The sequence below is a fragment of the Melanerpes formicivorus genome, unplaced genomic scaffold, assembly GCF_026170545.1.
Source record: "Melanerpes formicivorus ecotype bairdi unplaced genomic scaffold, bMelFor1.0.p_v2 SCAF_29, whole genome shotgun sequence".
Classification (NCBI taxonomy): domain Eukaryota; kingdom Metazoa; phylum Chordata; class Aves; order Piciformes; family Picidae; genus Melanerpes; species Melanerpes formicivorus.
Window position 1 is genome coordinate 976,228 of NW_027142381.1, and position 21,273 is coordinate 997,500.

The 21,273-nt window shown below is 44.7% G+C and overlaps 1 protein-coding gene and 1 pseudogene across 6 annotated transcripts in view; one reads left to right on the forward strand and one right to left on the reverse strand.

Annotated features, from left to right (window-relative positions):
- The window catches only part of AUTS2 (activator of transcription and developmental regulator AUTS2), an 829,433-nt gene that overhangs the window by 141,392 nt on the left and 666,768 nt on the right, over nt 1-21,273 (reverse strand). The gene's annotated exons all lie outside the window — the stretch shown is intronic.
- Nucleotides 12,443-12,525, forward strand: LOC137449486 (U6 spliceosomal RNA; annotated as a pseudogene).

Genomic DNA, 21,273 nt, shown 5'->3' on the forward strand with positions numbered 1-21,273 from the left:
TGAGCTGCAAGTCCACTTTCAATATTTCTGCTTGATTTATAACAGGATAAGCCAATTATAAGTTGAAGGTTCTGTCTCATTTGCAGATATGAGAGGTTTCTCTTCCAACACCCTTAATTATACACAAAGGATGGTTTCAGAATGAAGATGCTGCAAACACAGACACTTATGAATAGTTATTTTACACACACAAGCACAGAAGAAGTCAGTAGGAAGTTTTGCTTCTGTTTATCATGTCTATAGCTGAAATTATTCTAGAAAGGACAATATCATCATGGGTTTTCCCAGACAACAGCTGGAGAGACAGAGGCAGAAGCTCATTTGCCACCAGCAGACCAAGATCAGAATCGACCGAGTTGCCAAGTCCTGTTCCTGGGCTTTATTTATAAAGCTAAATGGTCTAAAGACAAAAAATAAAGTGAGGAAAGGGATAGTCTTTTACTCAAGAATCAATGCTGAACTCATCCTGCAGCAAGTGAAGGATATCTTGATGTGGAGAGAGCAGCAATAAAATGCTGAGAGGTCTCTGCATCAGCTGCTTATTCCATCTTTATCTCACGGTGGGTGCTTCAGACCACTCCTCTCCAAAATGACTGGAATTGGCTTCCTGATCTAACACAATAGAAGGGCTCAAAAGTGTTTGGAGATCTTAGGGTAAAGGTGAAAAGTAGTTTGGATTATATAGCTACAAGTGTATGTGCTGTACTTGCTAACTGAGTTGGCAGTTAGGTGTGTTTGCCTGGTATGCCAGAAACAGCATTAAAAATGTAGTTTATTCACACATACCTAAAAGCTCCTCTCACCTCCAGATCCCACAGTAAGCAGGTACTGCAGAACACATTACATTGGAAGATTCAGTCTCGGCCATCCCTCTTGTCACCACCTTTCATGGTATCATAGTATCAGTCAGGGTTGGAAGGGACCACAAGGATCAGCTAGTTCCAACCCCCCTGCCATGGGCAGGGACACCCCACACTAGATCAGCCTGCCCAGGGCCTCATCCAGCCTGGGCTTAAACACCTTCAGGGATGGGGCCTCGACCACCTCCTGGACAACCCATTCCAGGGTTTCACCACTCTCATGGTGAAGAACTTCCTCCTCACCTCCAGCCTGAATCTCCCCACCTCCAGCTTCATTCCATTCCCCCTAGTCCTATCACTACCTGAGATCCTGAGAAGTCCCTCCCCAGCCTTCCTTCAGATACTGGAAGGCCACAATTAGGTCACCTCGGAGCCTTCTCTTCTGCAGACTGAACAGCCCCAACTCCTTCAGTCTGTCCTCATAGGAGAGGTGCTCCAGCCCTCTGATCATCCTTGTGGCCCTTCTCTGGACACCTTCCAGCACCTCCACATCCCTCTTGTAATAGGGGCTCCAGAACTGGAGGCAGTACTCCAGGTGGGGTCTCACCAGGGCTGAGTAGAGGGGGAGGATCACCTCCCTCGACCTGCTGGCCACACTTCTCCTGATGCAGCCCAGGATCTGATTGGCTTTGCGGGCTGCAAGTGCACACTGAGAGCTCCTGGTGAGCTTTTTGTCCACCAGCACCCCCAAGTCTCTCTCCTCAGGGCTACTTTCCAGCCAGTCACTGCCCAGCCTGGATTTGTGCCTGGGATTGCCTCAACCCAGATGCAGGACCCTGCACTTGCTTTCCTTTAAGATGTTCTCTCCTCAGCTCAGCTGACAAATACTACCTTAGAAATACTTCTGTATCATTTCATTTTTCTGCATCCTCTCACTGCCCCCCAGAAATTCAGGAATCAGCCCCAACATGTGAAGTGGAAGTTTCAGACCCCAAGAAATTCTGGTAAAATAAGAGCAATGCAATCCCAGCAATGTGTTTCCTTTTGCATTATGAATAAAAAAGTTTAAAATCTACATTAAAGGGTTGCAGAAGTTTCTTTCTTTGTTTGACCAAGACTGGCAGAAGCATCTGACAACTTGTATTATAGTGAGCATTGTTATTTTAATGTTGTGTTTAGCGTTCTCCTTGTCCTTGCAGCAGCATAGGGTAGGTTGAAACAGGCTGAGTGAATACACTAGTCCCTCCTTCCTTCTACTGCCCTTATGTTTTAACCATAGGTGAGAGTGCACAGTTAAAAGAGCTTACTTAATTCTTTAACTTAATTAATTCTTTAACTTTGAAGTGATGGTGAATGTTCAACTTGTGTACAAATGCATACAGCCGGCTCCAAAAGGGATACTCTGGATCCTCAGCAGTGCCTGAAGAAGAAAACCCCACTACTAACTTTGCACCTGCTCTCAAGATCATAAGATGTGGATTCCTGCCTGTCTGAACACACCTGCCATGAGCCAAAGGCCACTGCAGACCCTGCATGTGTTTTGTGCTTGAACACCTTCCCCAAGAGACCATCCAGGCACATATCCATGGAAGAAGAGACATTCAGACAAGCTTTTCTCTGCATGAGCAATATGTTCTTTTTACCTACCACTGACTTTACAGCTGATTCACAGAGGCCCAGAACACACTCTTCACTTAGAGGCCAGAAAGAGTTTTGCCATTGTGCCTTTCTCATGGAATGGAAATCTTTCATTCTGCATCCTGGACCCATTATGGCTGTCCTTACCTTCATCACCTTGCAACCAAGGCTACAATGACATGCTGTCAGTGGGTCAGTTGGAAACCTGAGCTAGAGGAAAAAGACTGTTACCTACTTATTAAGTAATGTGTCACAAGGAAAGCTTATTACAGCCATGCCCTGAAATCTGTGTTGGCTTCTGATTAGTTTTCTGGTAGACTTAAGGTTTCGGTTTTGACCTACAAAGCAGTGAATGCTTTGGGCACTTAATTACTTAAAAGCTCATTTCTCTCTCTGTGTAGTAACATGACAAGTTGTGGTTAGTGGGTGTTCTTGAGCTGACAGTCCCTTGGGGGTTGTCTTCACTGCAAAGTTAACTTAAATAACTCAAGTCCTATCAACACACAGGAGCCCTTAGCTCAGTGCCCAGACATGCTCTTTAATTCTCTCATCAAGGGACATAAGTTAAACCCTGTGTGCTGCTAACGCTCAGGCTAATGTGACAGATCCACCGTGTGAGCACTGGCAACTGGAACGTCTGTGCTGAGAGTTGCTTAATGCCATCACACAGATTCCCCAGAAGGACAAACAAGTGCTGCCACCACTAGCTGAGAAGGGATTAATGAAGTGCCCTAAGCTTCTGTTACCCAAGAAGCATTGTCCCGGAACAAAGAGGGAGTAAAGCAGGAAGATCCCAGTGCAATAATGGTTACAAAGCAAATCTGAACTGTGGCTGCAACTGGAGGGAAGGTTGCTTTGGTTAACTCTTTAGAGGACACATCATAATGAGAAGTGCAGCTCAGGTGGCACTGGGCTTTACCAGGGGCACCCTTAGCTCTTCAATTCCCTGGCTTTGTTAGATCTTGTGGACTTCCTAGTTTGAGGGGTCCTTGCCCATGGCAGGGGGGTTGGAACTAGATGATCCTTGATGTCCCTTCCAACCCTAACAGTTCTATGATGCCTGCAAGACCCACTTTTCATCCTGGAAAAAGGGGGTTCAGATGACTGGTTATGATAACTAGGCTTACTCCGGTATTTCAGCTCCTGCTGTCAAACACAGAGAGTAGGTTTTAAAACAGTTGGTGGAGAAGAGGCTAGCAGTAATTTGTATCAGGTTTGTGTATTCTAAACAAGAAAACATTTTCAAATTTCTGGTGGTTTAGACGGGCCTTTGTTGCATTTAATTAAAGGATGAATCAACAAAGATACGTACCCACACTAGCTATATTGCAGAGGCTGCAAAGCAGTGCTAATATATGAAATCCATGCAATCCATTCAGAGTTTCACCACCCTAGCCCTTTCCTTCAGCTTTATGCTTACTGGGCATTCACCTGCTCCAGTGAAGCCCTCTTTGCAGTGCCTGCCTTGAAGTGGCCACCACCAGGTAGCAAATCATCATTAAATATGTAACCAATGCAGTGAAATATCACCCAACATATCACCTGATGGTGAATTCAGGTGGACAGGAGCAGATGACATCAGTGGAACAGAATTCATCCAGCAAACCCCTGTGGCTGAGAAAAACACCTGTGTCCTGAGACACTGAGTCACACGGGAGGCAAGGGCAACTTCAGACTGAGAGCCAAACCTTCCATGATAATCCCTGGCACAGCACAAAACATCAACACCTATTCTGAAGAGACAGCTGAAGGAACCTATTACAAATGCACCTGCTTCCTCCCCTCCTCCTCAAGCTTTGTTTCCAACCCTGCTGCCCTATGAATTTTCCATGCTTCTTGTGCTTTGCAATTGATCCTCTGGGCTCCCTTATACACTCAAGGCACACATGGTTCTTCCATAATAAAGAGATCTTCAATAAAACATTAAAAATACTAAATAACATCATCTCCAGGCCCACAAGTGTACAACATCTATCCAGTGATGAATTCAAAGCAACAATACCCAAGAGCATTAAGATCCCCACATTTTCTACCATGAAAATTGTCATCTTGGTATTTATCTGGATTATACTTCCTTGTGGCCAGAAGAGGAGCTTCTAAACCCTGACACCATACACTTGTCATTCAGTTATGGCTTTCAGGTGTCAACAGTACAATGGAAGTGAGTACATTTCCAAAGTGTAGATAGGATATAAAAGAGTCAGTTTAATTCTGAGAACATCCTATATCCATTTCAGCTCTGATACCACCTGTTAGTCAAAACAGGGGTTTAAAACACACACTTCCTTCAAGAAAGAGTGATAACACTATCAGTCAGCAGTTTCTGCACTACCATTTCTACACTCAAGGATAACAAATCCTTAAATCCAGCACTACCAGGGTTTTTAGGTGCTGAACATGGTTCTTTCTCTATCACTTTTCCACCCCATGTATTCAAGATTGGAAAGCCCTTTCACTTTGTTCTCTTTGCCTGTGGTGTCCTGGGCTCTGTTGTTGCTATGTCTTATTAAAATCAGGTTAATCTCATGTCTCTCAGTCCACTTGTTCATTATGCAGGTGCCAGATGCTTTACTAAATGCCACTGTTCCAGTTCTGAAAGATTTGGCTCATCAGAGTAGAGCACAAGCTACAAGCACAGATTTAATTCTGAGACACTGCGTCATCAGCTGGCTATTTAAAACTTTGTTCCAAGATGCTGGACCCAAGAGGCCAAGACTTTCCACTTAATAGGACTGAACAGGCTCCACAACAACGTTGTTAGGTACACACTTTTGCATCATCATTAACTATAATGATTTATATTTCAGAAAGCATCTCTCTCTCATAAGGTTCCCATGTTCTCTTTATCTTATGGAGTGTACACGTATGGAAACGAAGGCATCTACGGCATGAAGTACAACAGCAGCAGAGAACCACAGGAGCTTATGAAGCATTTCTCAGTAGAATGGGATGAACTGCAAAACTTTCGGTCTGAATGGTAAAATGCTATTAATGAGAGGTATAAAGGTCAGTCATTATAATTTGAGGTTACTAATGTTGCAGTTACCCTTGGCTAGTATTCCTGATGCTGTTAGCTAAAACATATAGCAGCCTGACCACACCACAGACAGAATTAAGCACACACAGATGAGTTTTGTAAGAGAACCAGTTTGTGATGAAGGAGTTCAGACTGTTCCCAAGCACCCACAGCTCCAACTTGTTCTCCAGGACATAACAGGCAAAGAAAACAAATCTTTCAACTGGTTTCTGGTTTGTGACCCACACCCTGACAGACACAAACTACTCTCCCTGAAGCTCACCTGTCTCAGCAGGCAGTTTCACTGCTGCAGGGAAGATTAGTCCCTAGCACTGCAGGAATAAAACACTTGTCACCCTGTGCAAATGTGTGTGCTCATGAGCAAGTGAAAGAGAAGACAGAATCACAGAAACATTCCGTTTGGAAAAGACCCTTGGGATCCCCATGTCCAACCCAGAGCCCTACTCTACAAGGTTCACCCCTAAACCATATCCCCAAGCACCACATCCAAAACACCTTTAAACTCACCCAGGGCTGGCGACTCAACCACCTCCCTGGGCAGCACATTCCAATGCCTGACCCCTCTTGCTGGGAAAAGTTTTTTCCTAATGTGCAGTCTAAACCTACCCTGCTGCAGCTTGAGGCCATTCCCTCTTGTTCTATTACTAATTACCTGTGAGAAGAGACCAGCACCAGCCTCTCCACAACCTCCTTTCAGGTAGTTGTAGAGAGCAATGAACTCTCCCCTCAGCCTCCTCTTTTTCAAACTAACCATCCCTAACTCCTTCAGCTCCTCTTCATCATATTTATTCTGCAGGCCCTTCACAGCTGCCTTGCCCTCTGCACTGGCTCCAGCACCTCAATGTCTCTCTTGTACTGAGATGCCCAAAACTGAACACAACTTGAGGTGTGGCATTACTAGAGCTGAGTACAAGGGGACAATCACACCCCTGCTCCTGCTGGACACAGCATTTCTAATACAAGCCAGGATGCCATTGGCTTTCTTGGCCACCTGTGCACCTCAGGTACATGTGTAAAGTTGACATAGTTTAAAAGTTATATTAGCTATGGGTTACAGAAAAAGAAAGGAAGGCAGGTCTCTCTAGACAGGAGGCTTTTTTAACCACTCCTTTTCAGATCATGCCTTCAGAAACCAAACCCCTCTGAGTCTCACTTTTTAAAGTCTCCAAGTTCCTGTGTGCAGGCTGCTCATTCAAACCCTCACCAAATCCACCCTTTCAGCTGTGACTCTACCTCACTTGGAATAACTTGACAAAAACATCCACTTGCTCAGTGTGCTGGACCTTGCTCCAGTTCTCTTGTCTTTTCCAGATAAAGCACAGCAAAAGTGCACTATAATTACACCAGCTCTTAATTAAACTGAAGAATTTAACCCACCTCTGTTTCCATTACCAGCAGTAATGCCATTCAAGAAGGATGACAGACTTCCATGTATTACTGAGCTCCTAATTGCTAATCACTTTCCTAGTTAATAATTACTAAAATGCTATTAGAAAATATGTTTAAAATACAAATATTGCCATGGAGTTATGCCTCTGTACTTACCAAGTTTGAAGCATGATAAGGCAGCAGTGGCTGGGGAGCTGCTCACTCCCTTGTACTGGAAGGGCACCAGCCTAGGTCTGTCATGGGCCAGATCCAGCCCTTGCCTCAGCAGCAAACCTGACTGCCAGCACAAAGCACAAGCAGGTGCTGGAAATCATCTTCTCTCAGAGCTGCTGGACTCCAAGAGCAGGGCATGATCCTACTGACAGGAAGGTGTCCCAGGTTGCTGCTCCCCCAGTACCACAAAGAGCTGTCTCTGCTCAAGCACCCCAAACCCACCACTCCCAGGAGGTCTCGGCAGTGGGGTGGGATGCACATACATACAATAAACCCACCATAAGTCTCCATGGAGTGAGCATTTTCCTCAAGGTCTCAGCCCCTGCACTAACATGACTATGTGAGACACTTGGTTTTCCCTAAAAGAAGGAAAAATCCTATTAAAAAATTGCCTCTTACAGTTATAAATGTGAGAAGCTCAATATGCAGTAGATGAAAGCAGGAGGGGGTAGCTGTGACCAGGCCTGGCAGTGGAAGACCCAGGGTGGTTGGCCGCTGACTTTTCTTTGAGAGGGACTGTGGTAGTGCTGGAAACTTTACTGCTGTGCAGAGTTAATTCAGATCTAAACCACAGCAAGAGCAGATGGGACTCTAGATTCCTTATAATTACTCACAGCTCATCTCTGAATACCCAAACCCTAATGTAAAGCCTTCCTTTAATGATCACTCACCAAATGACATGTGTATTACCCGCATAAATCTCTAGTAACCAAAGTCTGATTCATCTGGGGCCAGATCAGGCTTTTTCTGGAGTTTTCCACAGCTGAAGCAGCTAATTTTTATTCTCCTTATCAATATAGCACCTAGAAACACTTGGAAGCACATTCCTGAGCCCCTGGATCATAAATTGGAGCACTGATATTTTCCTCTTGTGCATGCCATGGCTGCAGGGTTAGTAACAGGGATTCCTACACAATTTCAATGATGAACTAAACATTTTCTCCTTGCAGAAGACATTTAGAAAGATGGAAAAGCTTGGGGATGGCAGAAGGGAAAAGAATTATTCCTTGCCCCTTCCTCTATTTTCTTCCTTCTTAAAAAAGGTTCACAATAAGCTCAACATTATTGATTTGGTCTTCAAGAATCTTTATAGTCTTCCCAGCCTCTACTAGAGGAAATGTTGCTCATTCCTATTAATCCAGGGCTTTAAAATGACAACAAGTGCATTAACAAGGTGTCTCTGTAATAAAAATCTCTGCACTGATCAGGGATGCATATTTATGCAGTGAAATTGTGATGCTTCAGTAGTAATAGCAGGAATGGATAGATGCTCCTTCATTTTAACATCAAATGAAGAAAATTCCCATCATGGCCAGCTCCTCCAAAGCCAGCACTTCATGTACACCTCCAAGCCTTGTCCTGGCAAGCACTGAGCAGTCACAGCCCCTGTGGGCTTGCCTGAGAGCAGCAAATGCTGCACAACCATCAAACACGGGCTGGGATCATTTTTGCTGGGAACACGTGTGGGTGCCATGCTACATCCCTTTGCAGCCAAAGGGCACAACCACTAATCCACTGCAGCAGGAGCTTGGTCAAACCCTAAAGGATCAACAGCTACCAGCAAAGCCCTAACTACCAGCACACCTTCCAGGTCTCGTGTCACCAGCGATTCCAGGCTCACACTCAGTGCTGACTCTGCAAGTGTGGTATTTTTGGGAGCAATGCACTGTTGAAAGTGCTGATTAGCTGGAAGGGGGAACAGAAAGCATGTGATGAGCACTGAATCCACCTGCTTAGTCAGGCTTGTGAGAAGGACTTTCAAATAACCCAAGACCAGAAAAAGACACTGCAAAGGAGATCTATTTGGGCACATTAGGTGGAGAATAAGGATACTTCTACAATCAGTGAAATTCTCCAAGTGAAATGGAGGTTTATTCACCTTTTTAGAGTGCCATTTAATAACCTCATAAATGAAGAATGATGAAACCAAGGTAATATTGGACCACATTTTCGTCTTTCCAGTCACATATTTTTTCTGCTTTGCTAACTTTTAGACACTGACCTCATATTCTGCCCACATCTTTAAAGGTCATTGCTCCCAATGGGGTTTTGGGTAGGATTTTGGGGGGAGGTTGGTGGATAGAGATGCAACTGCAAAAAAGGCTCAGGGCCACTTAAGTTCCTTCATCACACTTCCTTAAAAACAAGAAAAAAGAAAGCTGCTGGTATCTCTGTAGGAAAGGCTCTGAAAGGATTCTGGAGGCACACAGAGTCTTCAGCAAACCTTTCAAAGCAGATTCATAATTTGCAGTGAACACAAGTTTTTGGTTTTTTTTTTGACTGATACGAAGGAAGAAGCTTGAATAAGCTCAGATCTCAGAATTGAAGGTCTTTTGTAAAGAAAAAGCTCTAGAAATGCCTGCATTTAGATGGGGGGAAACGTGTGCAAATCAAGAACAAAGCCCCGAGACGCAGCGCGAGTGAATAACCTTTCAGATCAAGCTGCTTTCCCCACCAGAGAGAGTTCCAGCCTGCACGTTCCCATTTGATGCAAATGCCTGTCAGAATAGCACTACTGGATAATAGATAAAAAGATTATCTGTGACATTATGAAAAATGAAAGCTTAAAAATGGCTACAAGTTCCATGGAAAGAAAAAAAAAAAAGAAATAATAAATTAATGAAATAAAATTAGAGAAGTCTTTCTGAAAGACAACAATGGCTCCATGGTTTATTCAATACCACAGCCCTGCTGCTGGCCACCATTGTTCTAATGACTTGCACCAGCTTGTCCCCGTTCAGCAGCTCCCCTGCTGCCTCCACGCTGCTGAAAACACAAGGCCCAAGAAACAATCCCACTCACAATTCCTTTCCCTCAACTTGAAATGGTGATAGAAATTCAACTGGAACAGCTCTACATGCAGCATACTTGATTTAACAAGAGATGTACCGATTCGAGGCAGGGATTTCCAGTGCAGACAAGAGTCTGATTTTCATCCTGGTCTTTCCCGACTGGCTTAACACATTGGGCTCTCATTCATCAGGGAATTAGACTCGAGGTGAGGAGGAAGTTCTTCACCGAGCAAGTAATTCGTCATTGGAACGGGTTGCCCAGGGAGGTGGTTGAGTCATCGACCCTGGAGGCGTTCAAGGGGAGATTGGATGTGGCACTTGGTGCCATGGTCTAGTCATGGGGTCTGTGTTGATAGGTTGGACTTGATGATCCTCGAGGTCCTTTCCAACCTAAGTGATACTGTGATACTGTGATAGGGAAGGTCCAGGCTGAGGACACCTTTGCTGCACAGATTTCTGCTGTGCACTTCACCAACAAAGGGAAGCTGCACGCTAAGGTACATTTAGGAGCGCTATAAATCTACTTCCCCCCATCTTCAGCCACAATCAACTGCTCAGTTGAAGGTGGTTTATGGCAGAGGACCCATCCCACCACCCACAGCTGTAAACTGGGGAGACTCAGGACATCTGTGCATGTGTTTGTCTCATTCTGCTGGTGTAAACTGGCGTAATTCCACTAACATCAGCAAAGTCATGCTGATTTATATAAACTGATGATCTCACCCACTGTAATTACATATAATTTCCTATCTACAAATGCCGTCCTGTAACACAGTAGAGCAGGATTCCAGCTCCTTGTTAAATTCCTCTTGCACGCAATGAGAACCCAGTCCTAACAGCACAGGAATGCAGCTGCTGGTGCACCTTTACCTTCACAGCAACACAGCACTTTACATTACATAGAAAGTTCAGCTCAGCTACATCAAATTCTCAGCTATTGTTTTCATTAAGGGAAAGCACAGTGGAGGTCAAGCAATACAGATGCTGTTCAGCACCTACACTTTTCATTGCTCAGTAATTCCACGTTGTATTGCACAACTGACATTTGGGCAGTCGTGTTGAAAAAGCTGTGAAATTATATGAAGAATGTGAAAGCCAAGCCCCTGACAGGCACTTGGATGGTGCAGTGATGGGGGATAGACAGACAACAAGACAGAGAAATAATCCTGCCACCTCGTGCAACCTGAGATGCTTATTCCTCTGTTCTGTTGTGCAGGTTGGTTCCTCGTGAGCACCTGCATCGACAAAGCCAACATCTTGCTAGGACATGCCCACGTAAGCCTTTGCTGCAACATATGCCACTTACTGAAAAAGACCTTCAGTCTTCACCACTGGCATTAGCAGAACATTAGGTGCTGCAGAGCACCTGCTCTCTCACAAGCATCTTCAACTACCATTTCTGTGAAGAATCATAGAATGGTCTGGGTTGGAAAGGACCTCCAAAGGTCATCTAGTCCAAACCCCTTTGCAGTAAGCAGGGGCCTCCTCAATCTGATCAGGTTGCTCAGAGCCCTGTCAAGCCTCACTTTGAATATCTCCAGGGATGGGGCCTCAACCACCTCCCTGGGCAACCTGTTCCAGTGTTCCACCGCCCGCATGGTGCAGAAATTGCTCCTAATATCTAATCTAAACCTACTCTTCTCTAGCTTGAAGACACTGCCTCCCTTCCTATCACCACTGGGTCCTAAGGACCAGCTAGAACCTGTTGAGCTGCAGAAGCTGAAGATACCCAGCACAGTGAGAGGGAGCCCTATGGAAAAGTTCTGTTCAAAGCAGGCTTTCCTCTTTCATATTATCCACAGACCTGGTTTGCTTGGAGCCCCACTGCAGCCAGGGAGATGTACTGGAGTGTGCAGTGTAGGCTGGGATCATGAAGCAGCTGCCCACATGACACTTTATTCAGGAAGACAGAATCAGTCCACTGTTAAATTAACAACTGTGAATGGTGCAGAGAATTGGGCTGATGCTGGAGTTGTTTAACTGATTTTTGTTGTCTCTTTTTTCCTAGCAGGACAGTGTTCCCATGCTCCAAGGTGAAAAATACATTTGTGCTCTTCAGTAACTCTGAATAAGCACAATCACTTCCTAAATTGAAACCCACACCAGACATTGCCCAGGAAAATGACAATACAGGAGAGCTACAGCTCACACCCCTAAGTGTCCAGAAGCACTAACGCTTTGTACAGCGGAGGGAAGACCAACGCTTCCCTGGCCCTGTGTCTGCAAGGAGGAATGGGATGAACATTCCCCAACCTGCTCGCTTCAGCAGCACATATACTAAAATTGGAATCATTCCACTCAAATACAGAAATCTGGAGGACTACCTGTAGATACTCAATTGTGGTCTGGATGTCTGAACTGCTAACACACTCACTGGAGCTCTAGGGCTCATGAATTTATCTACATATAGGTCCATAGGGCTTCTTTAGATATGTTATGGTATTTTTTCCAATTTTGATTTATGTGCAGAAGAGCACAGGATTCCTTTAGAATAAACCTTTAGAATAAACCAAACCAGGTTGGAAGAGACCTTCAAGATCATCGTGTCCAACCCATCAACCAATCCAACCCACCCAATACAGAGAAGATACAGAGAAGATTAGCATGGCCCCTGCACAAGGATGACACGCAAATTCGTGAAGCATTCCATATTTTTTTCCCACCTGGAGTACTGCCTCCAGTTCTGGAGCCCCTATTACAAGAGGGATCTGGAGGTGCTGGAAGGTGTCCAGAGAAGGGCCACGAGGATGAGCAGAGGGCTAGAGCACCTCTCATATGAGGACAGACTGAAGGAGTTGGGGCTGTTCAGTCTGGAGAAAAGAAGGCTCCAAGGTGACCTAATTGTGGCCTTCCAGGATCTGAAGGGGGCTACAGGAAGGCTGGGGAGGGACTTCTCAGGATCTCAGGGAGTGATAGGACTAGGGGGAATGGAATGAAGCTGGAGGTGGGGAGATTCAGGCTGGATGTGAGGAGTAAGTTCTTCACCATGAGAGTGGTGAAGCCCTGGAATGGGTTGTCCAGGGAGGTGGTTGAGGCCCCAGCCCTGGAGGTGTTTAAGACCAGGCTGGATGAGGCTCTGGCCAGGCTGATCTAGTGTGGGGTGTCCCTGCCCATGGCAGGGGGGTTGGAACAAGCTGATCCTTGTGGTCCCTTCCAACCCTGACTGATACCATGATACTAACCCATCCAGAAATCACAGGCTAAAAACCCACCCAGGCTTTAATTAATGCGCTCTCAGAAAGCCACAGTGCTCTAGCCGTTGTTAGAGAGGTTGAGTTTTCAGCGTGGTTGAAGCTTCATTTATGATTTCAGGAAAAAGCTCCATTCTTCTTCTTTTTTTTTTTCTTGTCTCTCTCTCTGCTTTAAAAAAAGAAAAAGAGCCTCTAGCTACAAATTGGACGATTACAGACAGTATTGTAGAGCAGCAGTAAAAAAAGTGTTAATGAGCTCCAGGATATCAGAAACCACACCAAAAAAAAAAAAAAAAAATCATAAAAAATAAAAAAGAAGAAAGAAAATATTTCCCCCCACAGGCCAAACAAAATTAATTTTAAAAATTAATGTAAACCACTAATGCAGCAAGTGCCTCCATTAAATTACGGGGCTGTGACATGTACAATGCAATATAGTGGGGTTTTTTTTTTGGTGCCATTGAATTTGTTATCTAAAAGGTGTCCATTGTTTATTATGGTGTGAAAAGCTGGTTTGCTCCAGATAGGCTGGTTCATTAAGGAATTGGATTCTTGCCACAGCCCTATTTCTTAGCAATGAAGCGATGCCCTGTAGCAAAAAAAAAACCCAACAACCCCACCATGCAGAGAGAGGCTCTCTGTTTAATATCAGAAATGTAAATCAAAAGACTCCCAGTCTGCCTTTTTGAAAATGGCTTTTTGGGCTTTACAGAGATGAAATTCACCTCCCCCCCCCCCCCCCAAATATTTCACCTTGCTGGCTGGTCAAAATGGCTTCCACAAAGTCTTACTCTGCTGAATGATTATCGCAATAATAATCGCCATCGATGAAGGGTTTGTAAGCACTCGTGCTATTAAAAGACTTCCATTTCTGCTGTCTCATCTATCACAATGTGCCAGGCTTGGGTTTGGGAAGGGGAAGAAATCTATGTTGAGGCTGGATGTGAGGAGGAAGTTCTTCACCATGAGAGTGGTGAAGCCCTGGAATGGGTTGTCCAGGGAGGTGGTTGAGGCCCCATCCCTGGAGGTGTTTAAGCCCAGGCTGGATGAGGCTCTGGCCAGCCTGATCTAGTGTGGGGTGTCCCTGCCCATGGCAGGGGGGTTGGAACAAGCTGATCCTTGTGGCCACTCCCAACCCTGACTGATACTATGATACTAACCCATCCAGAAATCACAGGCTAAAAACCCACCCAGGGTTTAATTAATGCGCTCTCAGAAAGCCACAGTGCTCTAGCCGCTGTTAGAGAGGTTGAGTTTTCAGCGTGGTTGAAGCTTCATTTATGATTTCAGGAAAAAGCTCCATTCTTCTTCCCTTCCAACCCTGACTGATACTATGATGCTATGTTACAACTGCCTATGGAGAACATAACATTTTCTTGCAGTTACACAAATGTTAATGACTTCTAATATGTTCGGGTCGAATATGTCACATAACCTTGTTTTGATGTTTCTGTATGTGATGAACAGCACTTCTGCCAGCAAAGATTCCTGGCGGGGAGGGTCTCGGCACTACAAGCTGACATTGAAAACCAAAGTCAGACCCCTGAGAGTGTGGGACCTTGCTGGGGGAACAGGAGTATGGCCTTAGGGAAGAGGACAAGGCATGGAAACAAGAACAAGAGCTGCTTTTGCTTCTTGATGTTGACAGGAAACGTTGGAGCCCTTGCTTCTCAGTAACAGTGGGGAGAAAGAAAACAAAATCTAACCAAAAGCCCTCTATTGGCATATAAAAAATTACTCTATTTAGCAAAATTAGATATTTTGTTGGCCTTCATTTATGAGCCAAAGCACCCTGAGGGGGACTACTTACCAACTTTAATTAGTAATAAAAAGCTTACAAGTGCCAGGGGAGCCAGAACTGGAGTCCGTGGGCCAAATCCTGCGCTCAAATTACATCAGTGTAAATCTAGGTTCTCCCTACCTTCAAAGAAGTTGCTTTGTGCTTTCCTCAAGTCACACTGAAGACAGGAGACTTGTGCTGTGACTGATGCACTGTGCATCTGTCATTTGACCAGGTTTATAAAAGATTGTTGTCAGGAGATTTTTATGTGCTTGAGGCAAGAGTTACCGGGGATTAATGACTGTTTTGGGTGGTTCTGTTTGTTTTTCGTCTTGATATATTTTGCAAACATCCAGTTCTCAGAGAGCTCTTTGAAATTCAAAAAGCATGTCAGGATTTATTCAGTAGCCAGCAAAGAGCAAGAAGAAATGCAGTGAAAAATGGTTATTATTAATAAGCTCATGTTCAAGGCACTCATCACATACCACGAATGGTTTGCTGTGAGCAAGGATGCCTTACAGGGAGCCACTTTTGCTACCTTGCCCAGATTCAACTTTTACTCCTCTACCACTACACTGGCTTGAAAATGAATAGCATTAAAACAGTAAAGGTTGGTGGTCATCCATGGCAGTCTCCAAGATATCACCATCTCTACCTTGATTTTTACTCTAGCCATGTACTTTCCATGTTTAAAGTAGTATAATGTATATATGTAAGTATCATCTTCACATTAAAGAATTCCAAGCAAACAATCCTCCCTTTAAGCTGCCAATAGTTCTGCAGCTTAATTCTACAGACTTTCAGCTGCTAAACCTCTGGGTGAGGAGATAGTTCAGCTCAGTTTTCTTGTATTGATCTGAGAAACTAAACTTACACAAACCTTTCACGGTGAAATCCAAAATCACATGATAAAAGAGGCAGTGTTGGAGGACAGAACCTGGACACAAGATCAGCTGGAGCATGACTTATCAAACACCTTTCATCAGATCTTACTGTGAAATTTAATTCCAACTCTCCCAAAAAGAAACTTCACCAGCTGACAGACCCAACTTGAAAAGCTCACTCTTGGCCAGCATTACTGAGACCAAGGCCAAGGCTCTCATGGTGACAGGCTGCAAAGTGCAGCCCAGCCCTGCTCCAGGCGAGGAAGCAGAAGGGAGCCCACATGCCAGTGGCATCATCCAGAGCTACTGAGCAACCCTGCAAATGGAGCACTTTCAATAGCTGTCCACAGAGGAGAGGCACCACCCAGTGCCCAACAATACAAACTTTTTGTTGTTTTTTAAATTTTTACTGAAGAGGAGATGGTTAGAAGTGAGAGCCTCTGCCACACAGCTTGTCCAACAAGCCCCCAAGTATGTGTGTCAGCTCAGTATCATGCTGCTGTACATGACATGCTCTGACATCTCAGCAGTGGTCAGGTGAAAAAATACTGCCTTGAGACCCAAACAAGGGTCAGGAAGGAATAAACAAGCAAGCAAATAAAATCACTTCCACCCTCCCCATCAGGCAAAGGTCTGGATCAGGAGGTCATTTCTGGACCAATTATCTCTCAATGCAGGAAGCAGCACCTTTTCCTGCTCTAGCTACCAAAACACATTTTTTTCAGGCCAAAGAGAGTTGATAAATGAGTCCCCTTTGTCTGTGGCTGCCACACATTGCAATAGTTTCATGAATTCCACTTTGATATTGCTTGCACATGTTAGTTACAATTTCCTCATCTTACATTACAAGAGACCTAATCCTTCAGCAGCCACAACACTAAGAAAAGGACCAAGGCACCAGTTTGATAGCTTTGTGCAGACACACAAATCACACAGGCATGAGTGCTGCTGCTCTCTGTTCATCAGGTGCAGCAGTATTAAATAGATCAACAATTAAAATACCTCAGAAGCTAAGAATACCAAACAGTATTTTATTTGCTGCTGCTTCTCCATCACATCACTGATGAACAAGCACAGGAAAACCAAGGAGGGGTGGTACTTGATGCTGATGCGAAGGGGGTCAAATCTGATCCCAGTTACACTGGTGTAAAACCAGCGTTTGGGATTGCTCTGGACTGGCACCCAAATCCCTGAGAGCAGGCAGTGTTTTGCCATCCATATACTGCCTGTGTGGATCTGACCTGCATCGCTGCAATGCAAGGGGCAAGCACAAGCGTTTGGAAGTGATGCTCCTCTATTAGTGATGAGATTAATTAAGACGAGGCCAGGCACTTCTCCACAGTCAGACCTGGCCATTAACAGCCATTGATTATTTTCTAAACAGCACATACAAGTTTAAATGCTGCAAACTCCCCTAGATTCCCTTTCCTTCTTTCCTTACCTTTGTCTCCTCTACTAGGGGTTAACTACGCTGGAGACGGAGGAAAAACCAGTCCCCTCCTTCCTTTGCCTGCGGCACCAAGATCAGGAAATTCACTGCTAATCACTGCAGTTGTGATTTCTGATTTCAACTGGCAGCATGGAGAATTGAACTCTAGTCCCCTGAGTACGGCAGGCTTCACCAGGCAGGCCTTGAGCTTGTTAAAACTGTGGTGCTGCCATGCGGTTATCAATTTTAAATTAATCTCTCCCCCCGTGCACACTTATCCTCCCCCACCATCTCTTAAAGTGCCTGCTAAAAATATAAACTCCAGGATACCTTGCTCTGAGACTTAAATAAGTAAAAAATTGGGATACTATTAATTATATGTTTCCTTCATCCTCAGCACCTGGAAAAAAGGATTGCTGCACTGTTTCAAGGATTTTCCTAATCCACTTCCTGCAGTAAAGCCAACCACAGCTCTGGCTGTCTCAGCATCCTGCCACACAAATCCTCCCTCCCACAACGAGCCCCTCTCCGAGAAGCAGCCCCTCTCCGGAGCCAGCAGCCGTACTCCAGCCAGCCCAGGAGTCTGAAGCTGTGTGTGTTGAGTGTGTGCTCTTCACTCAACCAAATCTGCCTTGCTGAGAGAGGCCAGAGGTTGCAGAGATCTTGGTTACTCAACTTATCCTGTCTCCAGTGCTACCTTCACACTGCAGCAAATCTGTGCTGTGCAGAGTGGTCGACTCACCAAGAGTGAGCATGAGGATGCTGTGCTACACTGCACTGTCCAGCCATAGTCCCTGACTTCCTCCACCACCTGCCTCGACTGGGTTTAGTAAAAATTACACCCAAACCAAACTTAATGTCCTGGCTCCTTCATCGTGCTCAAATCTGACTATTCAAGAGCAGCCTGACTAATACGGTCCAGGTTTTGTAAAGCCTTTGTAGCTGGCCACGTCCACCTGAAATAACAAATACCTGCACACTGGCATGGGGCACACGTCTGTCTGGACCTTTATCTTCTGCAGCTGCAGTTGCTTCACAAGGCAAATTGCACAGGCACCAAAAGTGAGCTTGCCTGGCTGATGAAGAGGAGGTCAGAGAAGCAATCAGCTGGCATTTGAGCAGGGGCTACACCACTACCTCTGTGCCAAATTTGAAAATCTGTGGAGGTAAGTTTATAAATGACTGCAGGCTTCAGCACCCTGTTTGGAATCTATAAACTTCTGAAATCTGTTAGTACTTTATTTGTAATGATACTGCCAACAGACTCCCTCCCCCCCCCCCCCCCGCCAAAGGTCACAGCACACACTCAGCATTAAATTGCAGTACAACAAATCCTCAACTATCCATAACCTACAAAATGATAGGGGCAGGCTGGAAAGGGGAGACTGGGATAATGCAGAAAGAAAAAAGTCTAGACACACTTTCCTAAAACTCACTGGGGAGTCATTCCAAAATCACTTTATGAGGAAATAATTGAGGTTCTATATACAATGCTCCCTTTAAAAAAAAAAAAGGGAGTAACACGTCTGACAACCTCAGAAAGTCAGAAGGTTGTTATAGAGAAGAATGGTTCTCTGTTCAGAAGTTTAAATATGTGGCCCTAATTCATAAACATTTAAGATTTTATAAAGCTGGTGGGAATAAAAGAGGAAAAAAAGGCCAAAACCAGCCAGAGCCAACTGAAAAAAAACCCCAAACCCCAAACCAAACTGCCAAGTGAATGGAAACCATCTCTGCAGTTGCACCCCTCTTTTCCTACTCTCTAAGGCTGTCCTTCAATACACCACAGAATAAAACCACTATTGTCTACATTAGACAGCATGAAACCATTATGACAACATCCAACAGCACAGCAAGCTGAATTCACACCAGAGTCCCTGTAGTTAGCATTGTGCCCCTAAACGTGAACATGTGCATGCAAAATACAGTGATCTTTCTTATCTCACTGGCAGCTCTGTCTTCTTGACAGTGGTGGGAAGCAAGCACGTTTCTACATTACACCTCCTCCTCCTTCTCACTGAAGTGGGAGCTCAGGGTACATAGCATGGCTGTGACCTTCCAGGTCAGTCCTCCTGAACCCATCCATCAACCTCTAGCAAACAGTGAGAACACAAAGAGGAAAACAGAAAGGCTGTGTCTGTGCAAGAGGGTGGTAGGTGGTGCAGTGCCACTGGGCAGCTCTGCAATGGACAGATCTTCAGTGGGAACTAGAAATATGATGTAAGAAACATGAAAGGTTTATTTCTTCCCTCAGCACCATGGCTTGTGATTGCTGCCTCACAGCTACGGGAAACTCCTGCATGACTACAAGAAGCCACTGAAGCAGAGAATGTCAGGAAGACACAGCTTATCACCTCTGTGTATTATAGGACATGCACTGGCCTGAGAAATTCTAGGGACCACTGGTCTTCAACATTTGGTCACCACACCTCCTGAAGCCAGGAGGTTACCAACACTATTGGGGAACACAATGCAAGTGAAACATCACCACCAAAAAATAACTTGTTACTCTTCCTACATCGCTCTTTTTCCATTCTTTATACCAGAGCTGCTTCTCCATGCCAGTCACAGAGGAGAGGAGCCACAGAGTTTACTTCAAGATGTCTCTATGTTGAGAGTTTTTCCTGGCTACTGATAAACCAAAAATAATCCTGAAAACATAAACCTGGTAAGGGACATTGGGAAATCCTGGATTCAGAGGAACTGACTGGTCAGTATCTCCATGGGACTGACCCAAAGCCTTGGCTTACCCACCACTCTAACATCAGAAGGGTTTGGATTCTTACCTGAGCTTCATGGCTCAGGCCTGCTTCTCATTGTAACCAAGTCTGTTGCTCCATGATGTAGTTTCTGGCTTCTTGCTGGCCCATCCCAGCTGCCTTTTTGACCTGTGCACCCCGCTGAAGAACCAAGATCAAGAAAGTTTTGCCTACTGAGTGTGAGGATTAGTGAAAAAAAATCCACACAGAATGTCAATGAGGTAGGGGCATCACACACTTCTCACATTAAAATTCAGGAGGTTTTCCAGGCCTTCTGGCCTTGGTGCATTTGCATAGTATAGGGTCAGAGACACATCCTGATTCCACTATAGCTGCACTGTTTAAAGGGTCATAATGGTGACATATGAAAATAACCCAACTTTAATTGATACCCAGGCTGCTGGCTGTTGAATTTGAAACTCCCCCTGGCCCCATCTCTTGTATATCTAATGTACAGTGCACCAAACAGCAGATGCCAAGAAGGCAGCTTGGTCTCTCAGTCGCATTAGCAGAGCTTTAAAAATAATTGTTGAACTGTCCACAAGATGTCCACCCTTACTATTCAAGTTTCTCCATCTCACAGTAATGCCCACTGCAGCAGTAAATATTCTCAGGGTTGCCAAGTTATTTAATCACGTATCCCAACTGTAATAGCTCAGAAGAATGTAGGGGGGAGAAAAAAAAATACAAATGTTTTTTAGTTCAAGCTTCTGGTTAGGCTTTTAAAGTTACTTTATATTTCATCAGAGGTCCACTTATAACTCAAACTTTATCAAGAATAGCAGAGATGTAAGTTTATTTATTAAGTTCTCTTCTGGTTTTCTTGCTGCTATCAATTCACAAATCATACAGACAAAAGGCAGTTACAAATTACATCCAATTCCTAGCTCAAGCTCAGTCAGCCATGAGGAACTCAACACAAGCCCTGTTTCCTAATAGCACCGCTGCTGGGCTCAGGACCACAGATTACAGGCCACTGAAAGATTCTTGGCAGAAAACACAGGCCAGATTGGTTTGCCTATTTTTTTAAGCATCATGTCCCCCATAACAAGAAAGATGATGGCTAATTCTGCTCAGAAGGGGGAAGAAAGACTACCTGAAGAGTTACAGCGTGGCAATTATAACTGCGTTACTGTTTAAGTACTCATCGCTTCCTAACTATCCTTTCTGTGGCACTTTCCATGATTCAGTACAGGCTCAGCTCTGGGATAGAATAAAAGAGGCACACTGTTTACCAGTGAGTCACTCAGCTGAGAAAATAATGAAATTCTGATGAAACCCCATCCCATGCACTGTGAAACTCTATCACCACTGTATTTGCTGCTGATGCAGAAATGAGGTACCACTGCACGTCTTTTCTT